We start from the raw sequence: 27,728 nt of genomic DNA on the forward strand, positions 1-27,728 counted from the left end.
ATAACCAAGTTCAATGATGGTGACCTAGAGCAGCGGTTCGCCACCTTCCTAGTGCCACGGCCCTTTCATGCTACTCCTCATGGGGTTGTCACCCCAACCATAAAATTATTTTCGTTGCTACTTCATAACTGTCATTTTGCTACTGTTATGAATTGGGGCGACCCCTGTGAAAGGGTTGTTTGACTTCCAAAGGGGTTGCGACCCACAGGTTGAGAACCCCTGATCTAGCGTAAAGGTTCCTAATATTTTGGGGAGACACAGCCCATTAGTAAACAGGTGTTGTGCATAAACATCCAAAGGCACAGGTGTTTATTGATATGTAATGTAGAGGTACATGAGTTACAAATATGTAACTCCTTTATTCCATTTTCAACTTTACAAATATACACACATTGTAAAATATGAAACAGAATTTTACAGTCTAAGTGAAGGTCTAGCATTCCCTGCTTGTATTCCCATGGATTATTGTGCAGTGTTTGGGGTGTGTGCACCCCACTTTTGAGACCCCAGAGATAGTTTGAGGCTGTGCTTCTTTAGGGGAAATACCTTTTTCCTCTTTGATGCTTCTTCTATTGCCAATGTAATGCTACTTTATATAGCCTCCCTGGATAACAATAACCAATAAATATTCATTAATATGATTCATGTTAATATTTATTGTTTTGTAATCAGGAAGGACAGATTATTCCCTTCTAGGTGGAGTGCAGCCCTGAGAAAGGATTTTTATAATTACAAGAAGGGAAGTAAATGATTTTATATTTGGGCCCAGAAGACCGACCTCAGTGAGATATGGTCAGGCATACACCACCTATGTTGGGCAAAGATGGCAAATGAGATGTATTGATTACATACCATGTGTCAGGCCCAAGCCTAGTTGGCTTCAGTATGTTGAGATTTTGACTGTAAAATCCTTTACACAATGTTCAGTCCAGAGCAAATACTACTATTGTGTCATCAATATAAGCCAGTGAACTCAATATTATTATTATTACTGTGACTGGGTGGGGCAAATGGTTAGCACTAACATGCTCTACTGCTAATGGAAATGCTGGAGGTTCAAACCCAGCCCCCGCCACCCTCCACCAGGTGTGTTAGAAGAAAAATGCTGATGGTTTACTTTGGAAAAGTCAGTCATTACGAGCTTGATGAAGCACAGCCTCCTCTGCCTGACACACAGAGGGTTCCCATGAATTGCAGCTGACGCCAAGGCAACTGGGTTTACACGTGACTGATTTATGTTGCTGTCCAACCAGCCAGGCATTGGAGAGGCTTCACAATTTGGCCATGCTTACGTGCAAGGAGCAGTAAGAACCAGCATTTACACCCAGGCCTGTCTGATTTCCCAGTTGAATGTTCAGATGCCTTGTTTGGTTGCCTTTTCCTGTCTCTCACTGCATACTTGCTCATGGAAGAAGGCAAGAGCAAGGGGCTGCCCCTGCTGGCTTTGGTCACGTCATCTGACCGATAATGGCGAGAGTTGGTCACTGAACCCATCGACAGCACGGTTCTTCGCGTCCGCCATGGCTTTCTCCTCTGGCTCTGGTGGCCAGCCCCTGAAGGAGGCACTGTGATCGCGTACCGAGTGCCTGCGATCGTGCTTCGGAAGACATGGCAGTTGAGTTTCTAATTTTGCTGTGTGGGTGATTACGGATGACTATCTTTCAGCGGTTCTCTAGAACGGGGTTCTGGCAGCATTGTGCCTTTTTTGAAATTTGCATTAATAACCGACTGCTGAGTAGAATGATCCGAAACTCTTGGGTCTTCCAACGAGGGTTCACTTTTGTTGTGTAGCATGGGCTTTGTGCAGGAAGTGGTAATGGTGTAAATGTGTGGTTCCACCTTGGAGTCTCAGTAGGTTGTAGCCCAGATGTCCCTTGAGGCTGCAGTTTAAAAGGCTTCACAGTCATTGGAGAATTGTCTTAAAGACTGGCTCCTTGTGATTTGTGGCACTAACAACCCTGGGTGTTGATGTGCCTCAGAGAGAGGGTTCTAGGAGTGAGAGACGGGAGGCTGCCTGAAGTCAGGTCTCTTATGACTTAGTCTTTAACCACAATCACCATCATCCCTTCAGGCATTTTCTATTTGTCTGTGGTGAAGCGCCTTTGGAGAGAACGTAATGGAACACCACCACCCAATGTATTCGACAAGTTTATTATTATAGGCTGTCAAGTCCTGTGAAAAGGCCGAGATCCTTTTCTGTTTGTAAATCTTTACACACTCTCATGCATGCCAGGAGAAGACATGAGATCTCTATGTCAGAGTTAAAAAAAAAACAAATAAATAAAAGGCGTTTTCACTCATGCATCAGATGTCAGATAATCCATGTGATTTTAGTTCGCCCCACCAAATTCCACGTGTGATTCAAAGAGAGTTAGGTGACGTCATATGAAACAGGAAGCTTTCCGAGGGAGGAAACAGACTAGAGAGCGGGAGACCATCGTTGCTAATGGGCAGTAGGCGTGTCTGCCCAAAGGGACACACTTTCTCTATCTTGCAAGACCGGTCCCCATATACACATCTTTAAAGGATAGTCCAGGGCAAAGGCGGTAAGGCGCACCTCTACTCACAAGGTGTGTACATGTGCTCACAGGAATGTGAGAGGGCTGTGGAGAATTTAGATTCCCACATAAAATGCTTTCTTTTCAAAACAAAGAAACAAACCCAAACAGTTTATGACAAAGGCGATATATAGTTGTTTTCTTTACATTGTAGGGACTACAAGTCACACAACAGAACAATATCGCTTTTGCTTACAGATCTTAACCTGAGCAGTTTTCCCAGAGCATTCACTACGTTGTTTTTGATTTTGGATTGGGATCTGGCCTAAAGGGACCCTCTTCCTTTGTTTACCCATTTCTTCAGCCAGGTTATAGAACACACACTCAGTATACCAGGAATTGGGCTCAGGGACCTAAAAGTGAGACCTATTTTCTCTTCTAAGACATTTTGGGCGCCGACTCACCTCTCAGCGCTCGCTTACGCGTTTGGCGCATGAAAAAAAAAAAGACATTTTGAATGGAAGGGGATTTAAACAACATTTTCTACTAAAATATTTCTGCTTCACATTTGGTCATTTAAAAACATATACTACCAGTGTTTCCCCAAGGCAAGTACAGTCAATCATTTAGAAAATTTTAGATGTGGAGGAGAGCCTAGAGATCACATAGTGCACCAACAGCATTTTACAACTTAAAACAAAACCACCATTCATATCACTACCTGAAGCGCTGGAATGACAAACTGGGGCTTCTGTTCCCCGGGTTGTTACAGTTCCCTGTCCCAGAGAACTTTTAACTATAGTTCATGGATCCCCAAGTTTGTCAGCGACGTCTTACTGAACCTTTCAGGGAAAGGGAGCAGGAAATGGTCTAACACTTAGCTTCCATTACAGATAGTGGCATACTTGGCATTGTATCTCAATAGTTGTAATATATACATATATATAATAAAAATTATATATGATTTCATTAAAATATATTATTTTGTTAAAAACCCTTGGAAATGGTCTCATTTCATCCATAATGGATGTTCTCTTTTTAGGGATCTATTTCAACACATATAGAAGGGATTGTTTCCTTGTAATTTTACTGTAAAAAACGTTTAATGGATTTAATGAAAAACAAAACAGAACAAACTCACTGCCATCAAGTGGGCTCAGGGTGACCCTATCAGCGGTTCTCAGCCTGTGGGTCGAGACCCCTTTGGAGGGTAGGGGTGTGTGTGTGTGTCGAACAACCCTTTCACAGGGGTCGCCCAATTCATAACAGCAGCAAAATTACAGTTATGAAGTAGCAATGAAAATAATGTTATGGTTGAGGCATCACCACCACCTGAGGGACTTTATTCGAGGGTGGCAGCCCGAGGAAGGTGGGGCACCTCTGCATATATGTTAGGGTGCAAGTGCCCCGGCAAGCTATTGAGACTGCCTCATTACAGCAGTGAGAAGCTCCATCTTTCTCCTGTGGAGCGACTGGTGGTTTTGAACGTCTGACCTTGCAGTGAGCACCTAACGCATAACCACTATTCCACCTGGACTTGAATTTTAAGGCAATTTAAATAGATTTTTAATAAAGGGGCAATAAATATTCAAGAATCTTGACAAAGGGAGATGAGCAAAATGAAAAATACTCAAATATATCCTCTGAAAGAAACACTTTGCTTGGGGATGCTTGCCTTTCGATTTCTTTCTCTGCACGATTGTGAATACACTGTATGCATATGTACACAGTTCCGGCAAAAAGGGCAAGATGGGTTCCAAAGGGTGCCTTTTTCATCTTTTAGTGAAATGTGTGGATGAGTCAGAACCGATGCTCCAGGTTCTTGGTTAGCCTGATCTTAGGGCATGAAAAGGCTCAAAAACTTCCTTGGTTGTAAGGCTTCATATACAGCAAGTGGCGGTGATTGGGAGGAAGAATTTATTTCCAGTAGGGGCTAGTTCAATCATTTCACTGTGAGGAATAAATTTACATAATATTAAAGGACAAGTAGTTTTCTGTAAGTCTGACCTTCGTCACTCCGGACTGCCTGTGCACAATTCTATCAGACTTTTATCACTTATCGTATATCCAAGCCATTTTTCCATGTAATAAAGCTTTGAAAATACAATTTTGAATGATGATGTAATTTTCCATTAGGTGCTTATACCAGTGATTGATGAATAAAGCTTTTTCTGTTTGTTCCTCTTTCTAAACCTTGACAGACGGAGGGATGTTCTTTGTGCATAAAGTTGGCCCCTGCATCTTACCTCTGGTTTATTTATATATTTGCTCTGTTGTTCCATTAGACTGACCTTAAAAATACAAGTCTAAAGATAACAAGAATCTTCAAATGGTTGTACCAGGTCTTTTAACCAAACATGAGCTCTCCCTAAGTGTGGGGCAAGTGAAGGTGAAGTTGGACCCTGAGTTGTGAACAACTCCTCTGCGTACAAGGCATGCCCATACGTTCACCGGTCGTTATTTGCCCCAGCTAAGAACAACTCTTGGCACATAGTGAATATTCAATAAGCATCCTATGATATGACATGTGTTGTGATATCTTATTGTTGATGGGGTGCCATTGATTGATTGCAACTCACGGTGAGCCCACGGGATGGAGTAGCGCTGATCCATAGGGATTTTGCAGCTGTGACCTTTATAGAAGCAGATTGACAGGTCCTTCTCTCTCGGAGCTGCTAGATGGGTTGGAGGGATGAACATTTTATTTAGAAGACAAGAAACTACCCATTGTTCATTGACCCTTTTTAAAAAAAAAATAAATTATTTTATGGGGGCATCTTGCAACTCTTATAAGAATTCATACATCAATGGTATCAAGCACATTTGTCCCTATATTGCCATCATCATTTCCAAAACATTTTCTTTCTCCTTGAGCCCTTGGTATCAGCTCCTCTCTTTTCCCCTCCTTCCCCCACCCTCTTGCCCTCGTGAACTCTTGATAATTCAGAAATTATTTTTATTTTCATATTTTAAATCATCTGCTGTCTCCCTTCCCCTCTGTGTGTGTGGGGGGGAAAGGTTGTACACTAATCATTGTAATAGGTTCCCCTCCACCTTCCCCTACTCTCATGGTATTGCTACTCCCTTTATTGGTCCTGAGGGGTTTATCTCCCTTGGATTCTATGTGTTAAGAGTTCTTATATGTACCAGTGTACATGGCTGGTCCAGCCCGATTTGTAAGATAGAACTGGGGTCATGATAGCAGAAGAGAGGAAGCATTAAAGAATGAGAAGAATGTTGTGTGTTTCGTCGATGCTATACTGCTCTCTGGCTGACTCGTTCCTTCCTGGTGACCCATCTGTGAGGGGATGTCCAATTGTCTACAGATGGGCTTTGGGTTTCCATTCTAACCCCCATCATTCCCATCAAAAGGGTTGCTTGTTTTTGGTCTAATGATGCCTGATACCTGAACCCGTCGACACCTCATGATCACACAGGTTGGTGTGCTTCTTCCATGTGGGCTTTGCTGCTTCTAAACTAGATGGCCACTTGTTTATCTTCAAGCCTTTAAGACCCCAGATGCTATATCTTGTAATAACTGGGCACCATCAGCTTTCTTCACCACATTGGCATATGCACCCATTTTGTCTTCAGCGATACTATCAGAAAGGCGAGCGTCACAGAATGGCGGGTTATTAGACCAAAGTGTTCTTTTGTTGACGGAGGCCTTGAGTAGAGGCCCAATATTCATCTGCTACCTTAATACGTAACCTATAAATATATGTAACACAGACCTATCATTATATATTAATGCATTTACATATGCATATGACTATTGTTAGACCTCTATACATGTCTTTTGCCTCTTCGTTCTCTCCTCTATTTCCTTTTACTTTCCTCCTCTCCTATCATGGTTGACTTACATTCGGCTCTCTGTACTTTGCACTTGATCAAACCCCACCAGACTTTCTATGCATTCCTTGCCATCAATTTTAGGTCTCTTGTTGTTCCCTTGTCCCTGGATTTGCTGGCTCCCCCTTCCCTTTCCCCCACTTCCTACTCTCCCCTGTCCCCCAGAACCGTTGGTTCCTTTGTTTTCTCCTCGGGATGGTTTTCCTGCCTATCTTATAAAGATAGACAATGAAGAAAAAAAAAGCCTATAAATAGTTCCAGGTGTGTCCTTATGAATGTTTTCTAATCTGGTCTGACACTGCACCAAGTGCTGCCCCCAAGTTAGAAATCTATTTTCAGAATTACTTAGGGACTTTGTTGCTTTGCTCCATTGCTGCTCTGTTGTGCTTCCTTCGTGTTTCACCCTGGTGTATGTGTGGGGAGGGTTCAGACCATCACAATTCCCATACTGTGTCTTGGGTGCTTCCTCCCTCCCCCCCATAGCGCTGTGGTTCAGTAAGGAGGCATCATGTCTCATGGTGAGGCTGACCCTATGGTGCTCTCTGTGCGTTGGCTGCGCCCAGCAGGGATGTCATCCTCAAAGCTTGGTGGGCCAGGGTGCTGTCCATGCCTTTGGTCAATCTCTCTTTCCCTCTTAGTTTGTTCCCCATGTGGTCTGGGTAGACCTGCCACTCCCCCCAGGCTGTATCTTCAGTGCTGCTCTCTGTAGTGCATTCTTCTGGGGGTGGGGAGATAAAAGTAGCTGGGATAGGGGCCAGCCCCGCAGACCTCACTGTTAGGTCACTGCTTCATGCAGCTATATTATCTAGACATTTAAGCTCAAAACTTCCTGCCACCAAAGTTGATTCATACTCACTCTCTAACACATGGGATTAGCATACACTGGGTAGCATTATGTTTCCAGAGTATTTTCCTACAGAAAAGGACAGTTCTTTCTCTAAAAAAATAATTCAAAGAACTAGCCTGCAAATAATCAACTGAAACTACAGTTTAAAAATATGTATTATTAAAATATCATATTATTGCAGACAATTATTGACAAGCTCCTCTTCTTCCTCCATCTCTGTTCTCATAAGAAAAAAGCCTGCAATTAAAAGTGTTCTTTCATTCATTTTTGAAGGATATTTTTAGGGTGAAATGTCTTCTCATCAGGACTAAGGCTTTGCATGAAGTCCTCAGAAGGACAAATGGCTAAGAGTTTGGTTACTAACGGAATGTTTGGGGATTCAAGTCCACCCAGAGGGATATTGGAATAGAGGCTTTCCCAAAAAATGTACTTTCCCCAAGTCAGTCCCTGGAAATCCCTACGGAGCACCGTTCTACTCTGACCCAGGTGAAGTCACCAGGAGTCAGAATCCACTCGAGAGCACCTGGTTTGAGTGTCATCTGTGGATATGTTTTATCAAGAGAAAGACCAGGCTTCCTAGTCCTGTAAAAATTTAGTCTTGCGTGTACATGCAAACATATATATGAGGATGGGGAAATAGATCTAATTGTCTACATTTATAGGTTTAATATTAAGGTGGCGGAAGGACCTTGGGCCTCTCTCTACTCAAGCACTCCCTCAATGCACGAATACTTTCGTTTATTAAATTGGTACTCTATGATGCTCACTCTCCCGACACAACTGCTGAAGCCAAAGTGGGTGAACAAGTAAATGTGGTGAAGAAAGCTGATGGTGCCCGACTATCAAAAGAGATAGTGACTGGGGTCTTAAAGGCTTGAAGATAAACAAGCGGTCATCTACTCAGAAGCAACAAAGCCCACATGGAAGAACACACCAGCCTGAGTGAGCGAGTGATCCCAAAGGGATCAGTTATCAGGCATCAAAGAACAAAAAATCATATCATTGGCTCCACACCTCCATGATAGGATCGCTGAAGACAAATGGGTGCATAAGCAAATGTGGCGAAGAAAGCTGATGGTGCCCGGCTATCAAAAGAGATAGTGTCTGGGGTCTTAAAGGCTTGAAGATAAACAAGCTGCCATCTAGCTCAGAAGCAAAAAAGCCCACATGGAAGAAGCACACCAGCCAGTGCGATCAGAGGTGCCAAAGGGACCAGGTATAAGGCATCATGCAAAAAAAAAAAAAAAAAGAATATGTGTGTGTGTGTGTGTATATATATATATATATATATATATATATATATATATATATATATATATATATACCACATTGAATGAAGGAGGAAGTGCAGAGTGGAGGCCCAAGGCCCAAGTGTCGGCCCCTGGAGATCCCCTCATAGAGGGGTTTAGTAGAGGAGATGGGTCAGTCAGGATGCAAGGTAGTACCGACAAAGAGCACAGCTTTCCCCCAGATCCTGGATGCTTCCTTCCCCCAACTACCATGATCCAAATTCTACCTTGCAGGGCTGGATAGGGCAGAGGTTGTACACTGGTACATATGAGGGCTGGAGGCACAGGGAATCCAGGGTGGATGATACCTTCAGGACCAAGGGTGTGAGGGGCGATGCTGGGAGAGTGTAGGGTGAGTGGGTTGGAAAGGGGGAACTGATTACAGGGATCCACATGTGACCTCCTCCCTGGGAGAGGGACGGCAGAGAAGGGGGGGAAGGGAGACTCCGGATAGAGCAAGATATGACAAAATAACGATGTATAAATTACCAAGGGCACATGAGGGAGGGGGGATCGGGGAGGGAAGGGAAAATAAAAGAGGACGTGATGCAAAGGGCTTAAGTGGAGAGCAAATGCTTTGAGAATGATTGGGGCGGGGAATGTATGGATGAGCTTTATACAATTGATTTATGTATATGTAAAAATTAAAAAAAAAATTAGTCTTGGAAACCTACAGGGGCAGCTCTACAGGATCGCCATGAAACCTTTAAAAAGGGTCAAAAGTCCTTATATTTTCCTGTTTCTTAGTGGCTGCGGCCTTGGATGGACATCGTTAAGTATGAGCCTGCTAACCAAAAAGGTGGATGGTTTGAAAGCCCAGCTGCTCTGCTGGAGGAAAGACCCGGTCCATGTACAGGCGAGGCAGACTTCTAGGGCAGCTCTCTTCTGCCACATTGGTTCATTCAGAGCTCAGCATCACTGGACAGCAAGTAGCATGTTACAATTCAACATTTCTTGAAAATTTATCAGAGAATCGTAGAACTATAAAGCTGGAAGGGATTTTCTCCCTGGTGGTTCTCATTTTGTCTTGGTTTCTTATAAGCAGGAGAGCGAATTCTTCAAAGGAAGGGTTGAAGGAGGCAGCTTGCTTAGCCAATGGAAGAGAGGGAGCCTGACTGGGGAGTGTGGGAACCTTCCCAGGGCCTAGCCAGCCCCACCCACCCCTGCCTCTCACCCTTCACCGAAACATAATTTTCAAACCAATTATCTTGCTCAAACTGCTCATTAAAATGTCTATGTATGTGTTGCCTTCTTGGGTGATCTTTGAAAACGACAGAATTCCAACTTAAAAAAACAACAACATTATCCTAGGGTGTGTGTTAAACCGAATATATATTTTTTAATGTCAGGTTACAAAATAGTGCTTTAACATATAATATCCACTTGATAAAATTCCTACAAGAGCTGGGGAACACATAATCTAGGAGTAAATATGACTCTCAGCTGAAAACATGTCCACGATGTCTACTTCTATGTGATCCTCAATAATGGGAGGAAACTCACTGTCATTGAGTCGGTTCCAGCCCCTAGTGACCGGACTGCCCCGAGTAGAGCCGCTCCAGGGTCTTCATGGGAGGACAAAGCTTCATGTTTCTCTGGCAATCACTGGAAACTTCTAGTCTCACCGTGTAGACAATGCGATTCCAGTGTTTTGCTAGGTGCCTACATGCCCGCCAGTGAGCCGGTTCTGAGTCACAGCTACCCTACAGGGCAGGGTAGCACTGTCCCTGTGGGTTGTCCCAGTTGCAGTTCTTTGCACGATTCGAAAGCCTCTTCGTTGGCGCATCTCGGTCCTATACATCTCAGCTGCTTGCAAGTCTCTGTTCCCCTTCTTCCTGTCTTTTCTTTGTCTCAAATGCTCCGGTTGCCATCGTTACTTATCTTTTAACATGAGATCGGTTTCCACAGATTCATAACTGAGCAAACTCCTATAATCACCTTCAGGAAGTGAGTCTAACATTACGTCATCTTTTGTTTGATCTCTTTTTCAGTATATGACTTTCTTTAACTATACCATCTTGCTCGAATAATTCCATCGAGCCACGGAGCCCACTTCCTAGGTGTGGTGAAGGCTGGTCGCTGTCAGGGTGACTAAGGCAATTCACTGGCGAGCCCTTCCAGCTGAATTCCAGGTAGTCAGGAAACCTAAGTCACAAACCAGCACAACATCATTTCTACTCCAATTGCGGTCTCAAATGTTCATCTCATTAAAAGAAAACAAAACGTTTCTTGTTTTCTTTTAATAGCTTAATTTAAACTTGTGTTTGGAGACCATAAGATGCAGGGCTTGAAAAAAGCAACATTCTTTTAGGATCTCAGAATGTATTATGTCAAACACCTCCTACCATTTTCTCGCCTTTTAACATTTTTAGGAAAAGTTATTTAGCCTTTAAAATACCACCAACAGATAGTTGAGGCAAAAACCATTTTCAAGGCATTTTCTTGGTACATGTAAGTAGGTTATGATTTGGTCTGTGATTGAAAAGAGAAACAGACGATACCGAAGGCAAGTGACGATTCTGAAAACAGCTTAAAAGTATGAGTCAGAAAGATACAATTCTACTTTTACAAGAAAAACATCATTCTTACCATGCCCCCCCTCCAACTCCTCATCCCTTTTCTTAGAATTCATATGCTAAGTTTGCATGGTTCCCCTTTTCAGTATCATTATTTACAACACTGTCACTGTTTCTATAGATATGCAGAAGGCCTGTTTCCATGGCAACACACTTAGTTTTCCAAACAAATAGTATCATGGTGTTAATCTAGTTTCAGTGTTATTGTACTGTGTTATTAGATACAAAATTCAAAAACTAATTTAAGCAGCGTTTAAAACGAGGTGAGTTGGTTTTATTGCTTGGTACTTTAGACATTAAATTTCAATTCCATATTAAAGTATAGATCCACTTGAAAAATAGCTGGGATTTTGCATAGTAAACACGATATCAGTTTACAGTCACTAGTTATAAAACGCTGTAATTTCATGAGAGGGTGCTCTGATACAAAAGCAATATACTCGGAGAGGCTTACAATCTTTGGATTAAAAGGACGAGTGTGCAGTTGCCCACCACGGTTTACCTTCCTGAAATCTCTGAAGTCATTTGGAAGCTCCCCACAACAATATTTCCCTTTTCCATTGTTTTTGTTTGAAGTCATTCTGACCAGTTTGGCCTTTTATGATACAGCCCCATCGAAGCACCTGTGAAATAGACTTCAAGGGATTTGTGTGACTTCCTTCTTCTCTATTCAAAACAAAAGGGGAACTTTAAAGTTGCTTCTTATCCCTCTGCATTCCTCCACTAGAAGCAGATCTTCATGGACGACTTAAGACATAGGCCTGTGCCTTACACCCTGCTGTCAGTACATCTCTGGCTTAATTCATTTTTGTTTAATTGAATTGATGGTACTTGATTCCAACAGGATACGGTGAGAGGATGCCGATATACAGGGTTAAAGGAAATGAAGATATTATTTTTATTTAAAAGAAGAATCAGAATCAGGAGCTCCTCTGGAAATCCCTTTGCAAAGCACTGTTCTGTGAGCTGTTGGCAAGGCCCTTCTCAGCGGCACCCATCTCACCGTTGTCTTCTGCACTCTGACCTATTTAGCAAGTCATGTCAGAAGCTTGTTTTTCACTTTCTTTTTGACTATCTTCCTCTAAGAATATCTTGAAGTGGAGTTCCCTCCCTGTGCAAGGACTCATGCAAATATAAAATCAGTTCCGCTGCTTTGGGGAAAGGACAATCATAAATTAGTGTTGATGTTACTATGGCAGATTTAAACCATAAAGCCAAACTCGTTGCCATGGAGTCAATGCTGACTCATCCTGAGCCACTGTGGGATTCTGAGACAGTCCCTGTTGCTGGGACTGGAAAGTCCAGTCTTTCTCCCTTGGAGCTGTTGGTGGTTTCAAACTGCCGACCCAGTAGATCACAGCCCAGTGCGTAACCACGACATCATGGAATGATCAACAGATTTGTCTTAATGCTAGGTTTCTCGCCTTAGAAATACCTGGGTCCTTGGCTTCCCACGAGAGAGAAAGAATTCACTCCTAAGCCTGGGTTGTGATCCAAGTGGGATTTTATAAAGGACAGAAGGAGTTTCAGGTTGTACAGACACCCTCGGGGCACTTCACACGTGGAACCGTAAGGCTAGAGAAACCGCAGTACGGCCAGCAGAGGAGTAGCTGGAAAGAGAGGGCTGGAAAGAGGGCAGTGGGTTCCCAAATCTGGCTTTTCAGGGTCCTCCTCTAGAGGGTGTGGTTGATGGTACTGGTTGGTCTCATTGATTGAATCAAGCTCAACTGGCCCAGATTGGGGCCGACCCAGGTGTACTGGTTTCCTGTCTCAAAGACCTGTATGTGAGCATGTCCTCTAGCCTTAAGCAGCTTCCAACTTCTGGTGAGGGGGGAGGGAGGCTTTGGCTTGTAGAGGGACAGCCCCTACTTAGCTCTCCCACCCCAATATGAACACAGAAAGACTCAGAGAAAATGAGAGTCTCTGCTTACCTCAATCTCTTCAGGGAAATGCATGCCAGTGTTTCTCAGTCTAGCCTGTAATAAGCAGAAAGGGCTTCTGGCTGGAGGTCTTTTTGAAATGAAGGTTTTGAATCAGTAGGTCTCACTTTTGGCATGTCTGAAAAATTACTGGTCCAAAGATCTCGCCTCGAATCGAAAGGCACTAAGCTTCCCAAATCACAGAGTGTCTCAAATTTGTTTAGGCCATACTTAAAAAATGTAAGTACGGGGTTTGTCCCTGGCACATAACAATGAGTCCTCAAACTTCCTTTGGCCTGGACATATTTGAGACTTTGTTCTACCACAGGGTTCAAATTTTCATTACAACTAACCTGTACAAAAAGGAAGAGATTGGGTTCAATAGAAGCGCCTGGATACTTTGTAGTGATCAATGCATTGCACTTTCTTCTCTTATGCAGGGCATATAAAGGGGGATGAAATATTGTAAACAGGATTATCCTGGTTACTTTGAATCTTCTATGTGGGTTAGGATCTATTTGATTCCGTTGCAATGGGAAAAATGCATAATAGAATTAGAATTGATTGAAACATTAAAATACTGGTCCATGAATGAGTTTGGAAGCTGACAGTACTGTGCAGTGATCGCAATTTAAAGTATGATGAAAGCCTTAAAATCCTTAAAGAAAATGGGCTCCGACTGCCTTTTGTTAGGTCCAAAGTGTAATAAATCCAGCATAAGCATTCTTAGACGGAATATTGTGTTTTCTTCTACTTCAGAACCCCGTTGACATAATGATGCATTATAACAGCAGGGACTTTGGAAGAAGAATCTTTCAGTGGTCCCTTGCTCTTCCTTCGCTGAGATTGCATTTACAAAGGGAAATGTATTTGAAAGACACTTAGGTATTTATAAATCTAGGGTTTTCGAAGAGATTTTGTCTCCTGGGCTTTTTCATTTATTTATTCGTTTCTTTTTATGATTTTGCTCTCCAGGATTTTATAACCTTCTAAGAATCAAAGAGACTCTTAACGATACGACACCTATAACAGTTGGCTATGTGATATGTAACTATGTTGTAAGAAAGACTGAAGAAGAATCGAGCCGTTTGAATTACGGTGCCGCCAAACAATGTTCCAAGTACTACAGACTGCCAAAAGAGCAAACCAATCTGTCTTGGAAGAAAGATGACCAAAATTCTCCTTAGAAGCAAGGATGGCAAGACTTCTCATGTGCTTAGACCTGTTATCAGGAGAGATCAAGGCCTGGATGAAGACATTGTATTTAGTAAAGCAGAGAGGGGCAGTACAAAAGGCCTCCCCAGGAAGGATTGACACAGTGGCTGCAGCAGGGGGCTGGGTTCAAGCTTACAAACCATTGGGAGAATGGTCCAGGGCCGTGCAGTCTTTCATTCTGTTGTGCACAGGGTCGCTATGAGATGGAACTTACTTCTTGCCATTTAATAACAACACTATTAACTATGCGTAATAAAGAATGCCTTACATTTTTATTCACATGCAAAATACCTTCACTGTACTGACCTTGAGATTTAAAATCAAACTGCTACTGAACTTCGATTTGCCCTTCTCAAAAGTAACACTAATAGTATAACAATGGGAATTCCGTTTATATAGTCTCAAGGAAGATTGGCACCATTTTTCCTCATTACAGTGTAGTAAAGTCTCTGGCTTCAACCATGAAGTGCTTGACTGCTAATCAGAAAGTCAGTGTTGTCCGTCCACCCAGAGGTGTTCCAGAAGAAAGTGGGAGCTACGTCAGATAAACCAGCCGTTGCATCATCCACGGAGCACAATTCTACTCTGGTGGCCTGAGTCAAAAGTGAAAATTAAAAAAAAAAACAACAACTATGTGCCTGTAACACACCCATGCCCATGAACGTATTATTTCTAAGAGAAATGTATGATTTTTCTTATATCATATTGACTAAAATTTAACATAGTCCTGTAATAAAATACAAACTAGTACTTTCACAAAGCAGAGAGATAAATCCATAAAATAATTGGTGTGGCGAATGCAAGCTCTGTTCAACATTTCCTCAAGCAAGCATTCATTAGGGCGACTAGGCTTCGCCGATCAAGAAGACTCGGTCATTCTGCGTAACCGTGAAGAAGCTGTACAAAGAAAGTCTCCCTTATTTGTTGGTGCTTGCCCACCGTTTATTTATGCAAAGTGAAATTCATGGTATTTTCCCCGTGTAAGAATGCATCATGATAGATTTCAAGTTTGCTGAAGATGCAGAGCAGCCAAGGAATAATCTAGATGAACTCTTTTAATAAATCAGGAAACTGGATTCAGTAAGCCTCCTGGGACACCGATTGAACTCGCTGATTCCACTGTCCGGTTTCCTGGATTCAAATCCAGTCTCGACCAGTTTTCCATTGTTTGACTTTAAGAAAGTTACTTCAGGCTATTTATTCTTCTAGGTCGAAGGGATACCGATAACCCCTCTTTCAAAATGTAACTGAAAGACTCAAAGCAACTTATATGAAGCGATTAAAGGAATGCCGTATACATAGTAGTCAATAAATCCTAGCGATTGTTGGAAAATGACCGTTTCCAGTAACTGTCATCAAGATCACTTGTCATGTATCATACCTTTATGACTTCCTTGCCTTTTTGCCACAGCTGATTACATACTTACTACAGTTTGACTCTGTAATCTTAGTAAATATTTAGCAAGCCAAAAGCTCCTAGGTCACATGAAGTCTGAATCAGGTTCTGTGAGTTCCAAAGGGTCAGCAATTTTAAGATAATGTTCTCATGACTCAGATAGTAAACAATTCTCTCAATCTAACAGAGGACGGAATTCAGATAGTAAGCATTAGTCAACCCCCAGGTATAGTTCATGCCCCCCCTATAGTTCTTTCTTATGCATGTTGTCCATTTGGCAAGACACTCATCCTTGATACCCCTTAGCAAGTCTCACTCTGCATCCAGGCCTGCTCCCATGGGCCCGTTCTTTCATCTGATCGCTTTTAATATTAAAGCTCTCTGCTTTAGCTATTCTTCTTCCTTGTAGTCATTCAGAACCATCGCCGATAAGCCACAGTTGGCTCGGCGTGGTTGAGAGTGTGCTGCGACCCACTCTCTTAGTTTGCTTTTTGGTTTTCTTTCTCAGCGCTCTTTCTCCTGGAGAGGACACTGCTCTCTGGGTAGCACCATACACGCTTGCAGCTAGCCCTGGTCTGACAAGTGTCACCCTTTCCATTGAATGCACCATTCAGTCGTTTGATGCCGGCAGTTGCCCCAGCTCTTGGGAACACTATGCAGACATCCCTTGGATGCCAAAGGTGGTGGTCCTGGGGAACAACTGTGAGACAGAGATCAGCGAAGCCAGGAGCCAAACTCCTGGGGAGCGAGGGGAGCAAGAGCAGGCAGCGTAAAGGAACCGTGGAGCACCTGCCATAAAAGCCCCTGTCGATCTCACAGCAAGTTCTGAATCCGCGATGAGGCTTGGCAGCGCTTCCTGATGCACGAAGGGTGCCAGAATGTTGTACCTCGCCACGGGCCAGCCCTTGGTCTCTGGCTTCTCCAGGGAACGTCCGTCCACCAGCTTCTCAAATGGAAGCGAGCGGCAGCTCTGCTCCCTACAGCTAGGGACAAGGGGGCCTCTGTGCGGACAGACGGGCACTGGGATGGTGTGCCAACGCCATGCACTGCTGAGGGGAGTGGCTGTTAGGATGGTCACGGAACCTGAGAACAGATAGCAAGTCTCCAGGTAGCAACAACGGGAGGTACCCGTCTCTCCCCTCTTTGCCAGCTTGGACTCCGTTTAACCTTTATATGGGCCAAATCAGCTACCGCCTCAGAAATATGGTTTGCCGAGCCTTGGCGATGTAGATGTTATGCGTTGGGCTGCGATCCACATGGTCCGTAGTTCGAAGCCGCCAGCAGCTCCATGGGAGAAAGATTAGGCTTTCTACTCCTGGAAAGAGTTGCAGCCTCAGAAACCCACAGGGGGTTGCAGTGAGTCGGCATTGACTCGATGGCAGTGAGTTTGGTTCTGGTTTGACGCCAGCAGAGGAGCTTGGGTGGTTTTGTGGGCTAATAGCCATTCCTCGGGAGAAAGATTTACAGCCTTGGAAACCCACAAGGGCAATCAGTTCTCTTCCCGTCTCTAGGCTTGCTCTCTGTGAGTCAGAATAGACGTGCTGACACTGGGTTTGGTTTCAACTCCATCATCGCAACGCAGAGGATAAAAGGGAACTGAGAGCCAATGAATTAACAGCAAGTACAACCAATAACACTTTAGTAAAGAGAAAAGTCAACAAGCATAAGGATATGTTCCTTTAACAAAATCATTAAGTTCACACTTAGAAACCTATAACCTATAGCTTATTGACAAAAGTATTGATAATATGTTAGACTAAATCTCCTCGATGTGACTAAAAAGTAGAACAGCATGTAATTAGTTTCTTAATTGTAATTTAATTAACGAGAATGAAAAAGTTTAGCATCGAGCATAAAAAATGTTTTAGGTATCATTTTTTTATTCAAAATGGGTTTATAAGATGCTTGTCTTGCAATATAAATCTCCAATGACACTTTCATTTCGGAACACACTTCCCTGTTGTATCCGCATCAGGCATAGAAAACCACAGGCTCGCATAATGCGGGGAGATTCCAATTCAGCGAGGTTCAGGATGGAGTGGAGCTCATGGAAACACTGCCGCAACAGCCAGAGTGTTTGAACGAGAAGCTAAAGACGGGAAGATCATCTTCCTAAGAATTCACATGCTGCAAAGTGCTCAGCAGGAAACGGCGAGGAAATCTTGGAGGAGCCTTGATGTACTTGTTTCAGGTTGGGGCTGGAGCGAAGGCAGCACAGGCTTCCGGTTTAAAGGGAATGAGTAATAGAAACATGGTAAAGGCAGATTGCTCAAATCTCATTAAACACTCTTCAGATAGAAGAACATTCAGGTAGGAATGGGTATATTAGGAGCCACAATGACTAACCCAAAGATCAGCAGTTCAAACCCATTAGATAAATGCTCCATTGGAGAAAAAAAAATCCAGCCATCTCTTCTCATAGAGTTTACAGCAAGAAAACCCCATTCTACCCTGTCATAGATGGTTGCTATGAGACAGAATGGGCTCAATCGCTTACAACAATGTAAACAACAGTACACAGCAGGTTCTATGATGCCTTCGCTCATCCAAGATAAAATTATTACTAGTTAAAGCAAGAGGAAGCAAAGGGCAAGTGGAATAACTGGTTGCTGATGAGTCAATACTGACTCATCGTGTGCGTCTCCACTGACCTATGGTGTCAGAATGAAACTCTGGACCACAGAGCCGTCATTGGCTGATTTTTAAGATGCTCATGCGACCTTGCTTTCGAAGCCTATCTGGGTGGATTTGAACCTCTAACCTTTGGACTATCAGATGAGTGTGTTCACTTTTATATGAACCAGGAGCTCCTAAAGTAGACCAAAATAGATTGAAATCACGAGATGGGGGGAAAATGGAAACAATTAAAAAGTTAAAAAACAACCAACCAACTAACACATGGCCTCTGGGTAGACAAGCAGAGAATTGTGCGTGGGGGTACAGGTTGAGAAATTTTGCTTCTAGATATGTAAATACTCATGGACAAAGTGAAATTAATAAGTGAATGAAAAGGACATCACCCAGAAACCCAGGTCCTTTTATAGCCCTCACCATTTGCAATCTATAGCACGCAGAGCAGATTTTATTGGACGTACCTTGAGATCCTGAATTTAGAAAAATAATATTGATAATTTCATATTGAGGCCCAAGTCTCTTTTGGGTGGCATTTCAAATGAAAGATTCGTGTAAAGTTAATATGGCCTGACCTTATGATGTTGCCTTCCTTGAAACAGTATTTGCACACAAGCTTTCTGAATGATACTAGTCCTACAGTTCTTTCACAGCTCAGACACTCCCCCCACCTCACCACAGACATACCGTGACATTGACCCCGTCTGGGTCAATTACAGAAAGGAAAACATTCATATCTGCCTAGCTGGTCTTTGTGGCATCATTAGCATTGCCTTTAATTTTCTGGGAACTTTTTGAACTCAACCGACTTCTGATGGCTTTCTGTCGGAACTTTGAGTCAGAATTTTCATCAAAATGCATCTTCAAATCAAGTTGTTAGGAGGCATGTTTCTACTCTTTGCTTGCAGAAAGCTCTTTGTTGGTGGGAAGGCCCGAAATGGGCTGCCAATCTTCAGGGAAGCCATGACACGGCCAAAGGAAGACATGGTGGCCTGCTGCCATCGTACACAGCCAACAAGAACCCCCAGATCACCTTGAGGCTGAGTGGACGTCATGGCAACTGGTTAGTTAGTTAGTTCTGTTTTGTTTTGACGTATGGTCTACCATCCAGGGGAAACACGGTTATAAAAGGAGACAGTCCAGCTCCAAACACTATAATTATCACTTCCCTTTCTTCCTTCTGCATGTCAGCCACCCAACAAAAGCAGTTCCTCTTCTGGTGGCTGGCAAGGGCCCAGCATGCTAACCTTTACCTAGAATAGGCTATTCAGAGGGTTGTGTCTGTGCTAACAGGCTGTTGTGAGCCAGTCAGGAGGCATCCTGACTCTAGGCCACCCCCAGGCATTCTCGCTTCCTTTGCAAGCTGCAATATATTGAAGATCCGAGGAATTGCTTGTGATTTTTCACCCCATTTTACTAAGGACAGGGCCCTCTCCCCATGACTCACGTTGAACCCTAATGATTTTCTTATTATCTTTTTCTTTGCATAACAGGAAGTGTGAGCTGTTTTAGCGGCCTAATTTTTTTTTTAAAAGAAGAGGCAACCATATAACCATTGAGGGCACAGCAGGAAAAACACTTTTTCTCCCTTGTGTTTCTCTGTTACCTTTATACAGCCCACCTAAGGCTGAGGACTCTCCCCTGTTACGGAGCTCTTTAAGAAGAAGAAGACACTAGGGACGGGAACACCATCTTTTTCATTATCTGTTTGGGCTGTGTGTGCTTGTGTACATTTGTTTGTTTGTTTGTTTGTTTGTTTGTTTGTGTGTGTGTGTGTGAGAGAGAGAGAGAGAGAGAGAGAGAGAGAGAGAGAGAGAGAGAGAGAGAGACAGACACAGATTTCCCTCCCCACAACGCCCCTCCGGTCTCCCCTTTCCTATTTCTCTTCTAATAGGAGGGAACTTGACAAAAGTTCTTAGGGAAATAGAACAGAAAGATAACAGGGTTTTCCCATGAACTTTTTAAAGCCTCCCTGTATCTCAGCTCTGGCATTTTTCTAAAATTATAGTGCTTTTCATGTTTTGGTGGAATGTCTAAGATCCTCTCCTTCACCTTGATCAGGGCAGGGTCCACATCCACGGGGAGCTGGCTGCCTCCAGGTGAAGAGAGGGGCCACATTTGTAACTGTTTTGCAATCCAGAAGCTTCCAGCAACCTAGGGAGAAAAAAAAAAAGGATTTAACCTCAAGGTCTGAGCAATTAATGGGAGTTCTTTCCAGATGAGGTAATGTTTTGGTTAACTCCTCTGTCCAACCTGTTCTTCTTAGGTAACTTGCTGAGGAGGGTTTCAGAAGGTTTTTGTGTTAACTCAGAGAACATTTCTGATTATAAGCCCAGCCTTTGATCTGGGAAGTGGAAACAAGCAAACAAAGAAGCATTTTCTAACTTTCCCATGGACTTTCCTCAGAATTGTTAGGCACCTTGACTCTTCCCAGAGTGTATGTCTCTCTCTCTCTCTCTCTCTCTCTCTTCACTTGGGATCTTTCCATGAACTAATTATGCACTAAACCGGGTAATGATTTCTGATTTCTGATCCAACACCCCTCTGCACACTCCCCTCCCTTTTTTTTTAAACCTCTACTTTCAGATCAGCAGTCTGGGGACTTAGATAAATAGGTCAGTTATTACTGACGTCAAAGGGAACTCCAGGCCTTCGATTAACCAGGCCCAGAGTTCGAAGTAAGATATGGAACAGGGTGATTAAAAGATGTAAGCAGGGCTAGCTCATTTTTAATGATGACAAATTCTCCCAGCGTAAGAAGAATACGAATAAATAAAGAAAACTCCTTCATGATCCACATAATCAGGGAATAAAATGACTCATTTTTTATTAGCTAGTGCGTAATGATGGGGGATGGGCATGGGTGGGAGGGTGGGGAGGACATTTCAGGCCTACTTCTGGTGTTTCTTTCCTCCTAGGTTTCTTTAAACCTAGCTGGTTAAGCCAGACAACCCAAGAAATACCTTAAATTATTTAGGAGCAACCACTGTGACTTTATAACTTGATGGTCACATGCTCAGGGAGATAGGCTGTGTTTCATGTTTTACTCAACTGTAATCTCAGATGTCCAGACAGCTCCCACTTTCAAGGCAAGTAGGAGAAATGACAAATTAGATCAAGTTCTTCCTTCTCACTGAGGACAGTGTTCTGGCCAATTTGAGCAGAGCGTGTCATGTAATTTACTCATGTGTAACCTATGTCACCAGGGCTCTATGCCATGTCTAGAGGTTACTATTATTACATTATTGTATAACTCTTATTATCACGACAGTTCTATAATGTATGCCCCACCAAGGTATAAGGTTGCCCCAGCCACAACATAAGGTTTTCCAACACTTTAGAGTACCCCTAATCATCTTATATTGGGCTCCCCCATGTGGTTCATTCATTTGTCAATCAAGCATGTCTCGTGTACACGGCACCATGCTAGTCACTAAGAACACAGCTGCAGCAGTGGGGAGTCAGAGCTGGAATGGTCACATTCTGTGCAGGGGACCTGGGTTTGATTCCAGGCCTGTGACCATCATGAGCAGCTGTTACCTATCTGCTCACGGAGGCTGGGTGTGGCTATGATGCTGAACAGAATTCGGCAGAGCATCCCGACTATGATAGATTAGGAAGAAAGACCTGGTAATTTGCTATCAAAAGTCAACCATCAAAAATTCTTTGGATCGCAGCAATACCATCTACTACCAATGATGGGGCTGGAACAGGACCAGTCAATACGTTTTATTCTGATATCCATGCAGTCACTCATGCCCACCCGATAGCAGCCCACATGACAAGCCTTTCAAGCCACGAAGAGCACTTTGATATCAAGGGATAACGAAACGAGCAAATGGGTACGCGCAGTACGGTGATGGCAACACAGTATGATACGAGGCGTATGGTGCTCTCTCCAAGGACAAGGTCACCATGGGTCTGGTTTGTAGCATGTCATTGCATATCATTGTGACTGGCACTTAGTGCCTCTCTATAAATATTTGTCATTTAAGTAAGAGAATGATAGGGAGCTATTTTCCAGGGCACTTTTAGCATAGTTATTCTAACACGAGATCAACGGCATTAAGATATACTTGGTGTACACAGTGACATTGAGAAACCAAGCAACCTAGTGGCTGGTTGGTTTCTGAATGGACAAAGGGTAGAGAGTTTAAGGAAAACAGTGTGTATTTACATTTAAGGAGCCTCGTTCACACAGTGGTTAAGTGCTCAGCTACCCCCCATCCCTAAGCTCCTATAATAGTATAGAAAATTTGTCCTATGGGGCCACTATGAGTCAGAAATGTGTCAACAACACACAAACATGTATATTCTTTGAGAACAAACAAACCACTGGCAGCAAGTCAATGCTGACTCATAGCCACCCCATAGGACAGAGTCGAGGCACCTGTGAGTTTCTCAGACTGTGATTCTTTACAGGAACAGAAATCCTACTCTTTCTCCCAGGGAGAGGCTGGTGGTTTCCCACAGATGACCTTGACCTTGTAGTTAGCTACCCAACAGGTAACCCACTGTGACAACAGAGCCCCTAACACTATGCACAATCATTCAAATGTTTTTCTATTGTTTTTGAAGTACGCATTTTTATCTTTGCGGTCTGAAGTACAGAGACTCTTTTGACATCAGCACCAATGTACAAGTTTCCTTTACATCACTGCATCTGGAAGTGGCCGTCTTAAAGTTGTATTTAAAAAAAGAATGGATACTATGTGACCCAGCAATCCCTCTACTCAGTACATACCCCAAAGAAATAAGCACACACAGAGATATGAATATTCATGTTTATTAAGGTCCTATCCCCAATAGCAGAAAGATGGAAATAATCAAAACACCTGTCTGTGTGGAATGGGTAAGTCATCTACGGTCTGTACACACTATGGAATAGTGTGCACCCTAAACAACAATACTGTCACTATCAAACACCTGATAACATGGATGAATTTGCTAGACATTTTGCTCAAGAAAGCTAGTCCATCTCATAAAGACAAGCAAATACTACACAAGCCCGCTATTATAAAAGAAAAAAAAGATTAGAAATGGCTCTCATCTCAAAAGAAATGCAATTTGTTTGTTATGGGGATGCCAGGAGGAGATGGGATGGTAGGGACGGAAGGGAAGAAATAAATAACAACGCATCGAAGTATGTACTTCTAAAGATCAGGATATAGACAATACCAACCTTCGGTGTCTCCATAGAGTCGGGAATAATCACTGCTAATAAGGAGGCACAAAACCACCCTCAAGCATGCCCTGCTGTCTCCTGTATAAAAGTTAAACGGAAACAGATTGATAGATTAAACCCGCTGTAATTTTATTCAGTTCTACATGCCTAGGTTGTTTGGGAGAAACTGGCATAAGGAATGAAGATTACAATCAAATTAATATAAGAAGAACTCCTTTTAAAGATCCAAGCCAATCTCCGTTTCTACGCAGCTCCTTTAGTTTTTAAATGATGGTGTTTATTTTCATACACGTTGTGCCTTTTGTTTGATATCTCAAATATACAAATAGTGTTGAAGCAGCAGAATCAAGTCAAACTCTTTGGCGTTACATTTTTCTAGGAAGCCTGGGCGATTTCCTAGGCTCAGGTGATCTAGTTAGGCTAAGCTTTTGCTATCACCTGCCTTTCCCCTGGGACCACTCGTCACGCCCCCTCTGTTTATTATCATGACTCCCTAACCAGAGGTGACAGGTTTCAGCTTCATCTTGTTGCAGGTTGGACTTCATGAACGGTGAGCAGGAAAACAAGAATGAATAAGAGAGAAAAGCTCCGTTCCACGTGAGGCCAGATGGCCTTTAGGAGTCCTTTCCCACAAATGACCTGTTGAGGATGATGTCAGCTTCCCCCTTCTTTGTGACTGCCTCCTTTGTTAACACCAGAACGTCCACATTCCGCAGGAGTGAATCACAGCTCCAGTGAAAGGGACCATCAGTAGGATGCTTGCTTATCTTCTCATCTCCTCTACCTACTCTCCGCACATCAGGAGGTGCAAACCAGAAAACAGACCAATCTGCACTGCACGTAGGAGGGGGCTTCAACAAGTTCATGGAAAAGTGCAGTTAAAAGAGAAATGGCATTTTCCCCAGGAACTTGTTGGAGCCCCAGCTAAAGCACGCCCCCTATATCGATCCACATGGTGTTTTAAAGGAAAAAGACTATGAACCAGCATTGTTAAATAGACAGAGTTTATGTGCACATGTAGATTTTCTCCCTTCTCTTAAAAAGATTGGGACTTTAGCAAGATCAGCTCTGCATTTCCTTAATTCGACAATTGGACAGAGCTGAATACTTAACTGCATCCTTATGAGACAACGTGGTCTCCGCTTTTCCAGGTTTCAACATTCCTGATTGCTTCCTATTTTTTTTTCGGTTAAGCATCTCTTTCCGCTTATTACGTTTGCTTCTCTTACTCCCACCCTGAGCTTCAGTCACTCCATGGGTCCATGTAGCTACTATGAGTTTGCAACCCTCAGTTTACATAGAATTGATTCATGAAATAGCCTTTATTTTTTAGAGGAGATAATATTGAACTGCTCATTTCAAACCAGTTACAATTCGCCACCAATCCCATGTGTTGCGGTGTAGAGCTATGGTCCATGGAGTTTCCAAGTCTCTGACCAGTTGGGCGAAGATTCCCTTCGAGGGCACCTGTGTAGAGATTTGAACTGCCAAACCTTGGGCTAGCAGTCTGTGCTTCAGTGTGCCACCCAGAGACCTTAAATTGCTAATACCCCAAACAAACAAAAAACAGTGCAGCAGAATCAATTCTAACGCAGAGTTACCCTCTGTAGGGTTTCTCAGGCATGGGCAGTCTTTAAGGGAGTACGTAACTTCATCTGTCCCTCAAGGGGCTACTGGTGGGTTTAAATCTTCAGTCTTGCAGTTAGCAATCCCATGCTTGCCTGGCAGTACCACCCAGGGACGGGCCTACTGGATGTCACACCAGAGTCTCTAGTGTGGAAGGTGAGAACTCTGTCATGTAACCACAAATACCTCCCCTCAGGTCAACGTGTGTCCTCATTCGGTACTGTCCAGGAGGTTCTGACTCATAGAGACCCTATTTTTCCCAGAACGACGTACAACAGGTCAATGTTAGCTCAGCTGAAAATGACCAGGGCTGTTCTCAATGTAAGTCATGTGCAGGGTGGAAGAAATAATTGCTCAGTTAAACAATTAGGGCCACCTGTAATTTTATTTTTTCTTTATTATGCTCTTTAGTATTATCAGCCCTCCCCAAATATGTGAACTATTAAACTTTAGTCAGACAGATAAAACTTTGACTATATATGTAACAAAACCCTTAATGAATCATTTGAATATTGCTCTAGGTGTATATTTCTTATAATAACTTCTAAAAACAGAAAATAATTTAGAAAACCTGAATATCTTTTCTTTTTATCATTTTAAAATTTTTTATTTTCAAATACTTTAAAAGATCTTTTTATTGGGGGCTCATCCAATTCTTATGACAATCCATACATACATCAATTGTGTAAAGCACATTTGTACATTCATTTCCCTCATCATTCTCAAAACATTTGCTCTCCACTTAAGCCCCTGGCATCAGCTCCTCATTTTTCCCCTTCCCGCCCCTCCCTCATGAACCCTTGATAATTTATAAATTATTATTGTGTCATATCTTACACTGTTCGACATCTCCCTTCACCCACTTTTCTGTTGTCCATCCCCCAGAGAGGAGGTTATATGTAGATCCTTGTCATTGGTTCCCCCTTTCCAACCCACCCTCTCTCCACCCTCCCGGTATTGCCACTCTCACCACTGGTCCTGAGGGGATCATCTGTCCTGGATTCCAGGTGTTTCCAGTTCCTATCTGTATCAGTGTACATCCTCTGGTCTAGCCAGATTTGTGATCATGATAGTGGGTAGGGAGGAAGCATTTAGGAAGCAGAGGAAAGTTGTATGTTACATCATTGCTACACTGCACCCTGACTGGCTCATCTCCTCCCTGTGACCCTTCCATAAGAGATGTCCAGTTGCCTACAGATGGGCTTTGGGGGCCCCACTCCGTACTCCCCCTGATTTTTAAATACTTTTCTTGGGGACTTTTACATATGATTTTATTTTTAAAAGCTTTATTGAGGCAAACGATTGCTGCTGTTGTAATTTGATGAACAGCAAACCCTAGAGAACAGAGTGTCCCCCCAGATAGGATGTTCTAGGCTGAAATGTTTAAAGGAGGACATCTCCCATCAGTTAGCTGCTGGAGTTGAACCTCTGACTATTCAGTTCACCACCCAGGTGCTTAACCTATTGGCTACCAGGGCTCCTCAGACAGAGCATAAAACCCACTACTATGCAGTCGATTCTGATTCATAGCAATCCGTGTGGAATTACTATACAAATCTTTACTAGAGGGGGTACTCTTATCTTACCCCAACTGAGTGCCTGCCTGGTGGATCTGAAGCACCATCCTTGAGGTTAGCAGTCAACAGTTCATGACAGTCCCACCAGGCCTCCGGACAGGGCTCCCAAACCAAACCTCAGAACCACACTCATGCCATTGAGTCGATTCCAGCTCAGCACGGTCCTGTAGACCGCCCTCTGTGGGCTTCTGAGACTGCCGATCTTAGTGGCTGCCGTTGACGTCGTTTGACACATAGCAACACTGTGTACAACAGAAGGAAACGTTGCTGGGACCTCTGCCATCCTCAGAAGGGTTGTGATATTTGAGTATGTTATTGTAGCCAGGTGACAATCCATCTCGTGGATCACCTTCTTCCTTTTCACTCCCCTCCACTTTATCAAGCATGATGTTCATTTCCAGGGACTAGTCTCTCCTGCTAACATAGCCGAAGTCTCGCCATCCTTGCCTCTACGGAGAATTCTGGCTGTACGTCTTCCAAGACAGATTGTCTGTCCTTTGGGCAGTCCGTGGTCCTTTCAATATTCTGCATCTGCACCATAATTCAAATGCACTGATTCTTCTTAGGTTCTATTTATTCAATGTCTAACTTTCACATGCATCTCAGGGGATGATAACACCCTGGCTTGGGTCAGGGAAGTGTTATTGTCTATAATGAGTCATGTTGGGATTTGGAGATTCCATGCTGATTTTTTTGGAGAACGGAATACAATGTAAACACCGTATCGTTACTAAGACCATAAGTAGACTAATGCTACCATCTCGAGTATCTTCCCGAGAGCACAAACACCGACAGAAGTTTCACCTTCCAAGGGGAAGACCTGCCTTTCATTCTCGACCAATGGATATTTTTAGCTACCGCCCGTCAGTGGAGGCTTGTGCGTTGCCATGATTCCGGACAGACTTCAATAGCGCTTTCCGTCTGAAACAGACTAAAAAGAAAGGTCTGGTGACCCGTTTCTGAAAATCACTCAAGGAAGCCCCGTGGATCACAGCAAAAAGGCCTCCGGGCTGCAGGACCAGGCAGTTGTTACATCAGGGATAGGGCTCCGTGCATCCGAGGACTGCTGAGCAAATGCTCACAGCAGTTCAGTGGACTACCCTGCACATGCTGCCTG

This window comes from Tenrec ecaudatus, chromosome 5 (assembly GCF_050624435.1).
Source record: "Tenrec ecaudatus isolate mTenEca1 chromosome 5, mTenEca1.hap1, whole genome shotgun sequence".
NCBI lineage: Eukaryota > Metazoa > Chordata > Mammalia > Afrosoricida > Tenrecidae > Tenrec > Tenrec ecaudatus.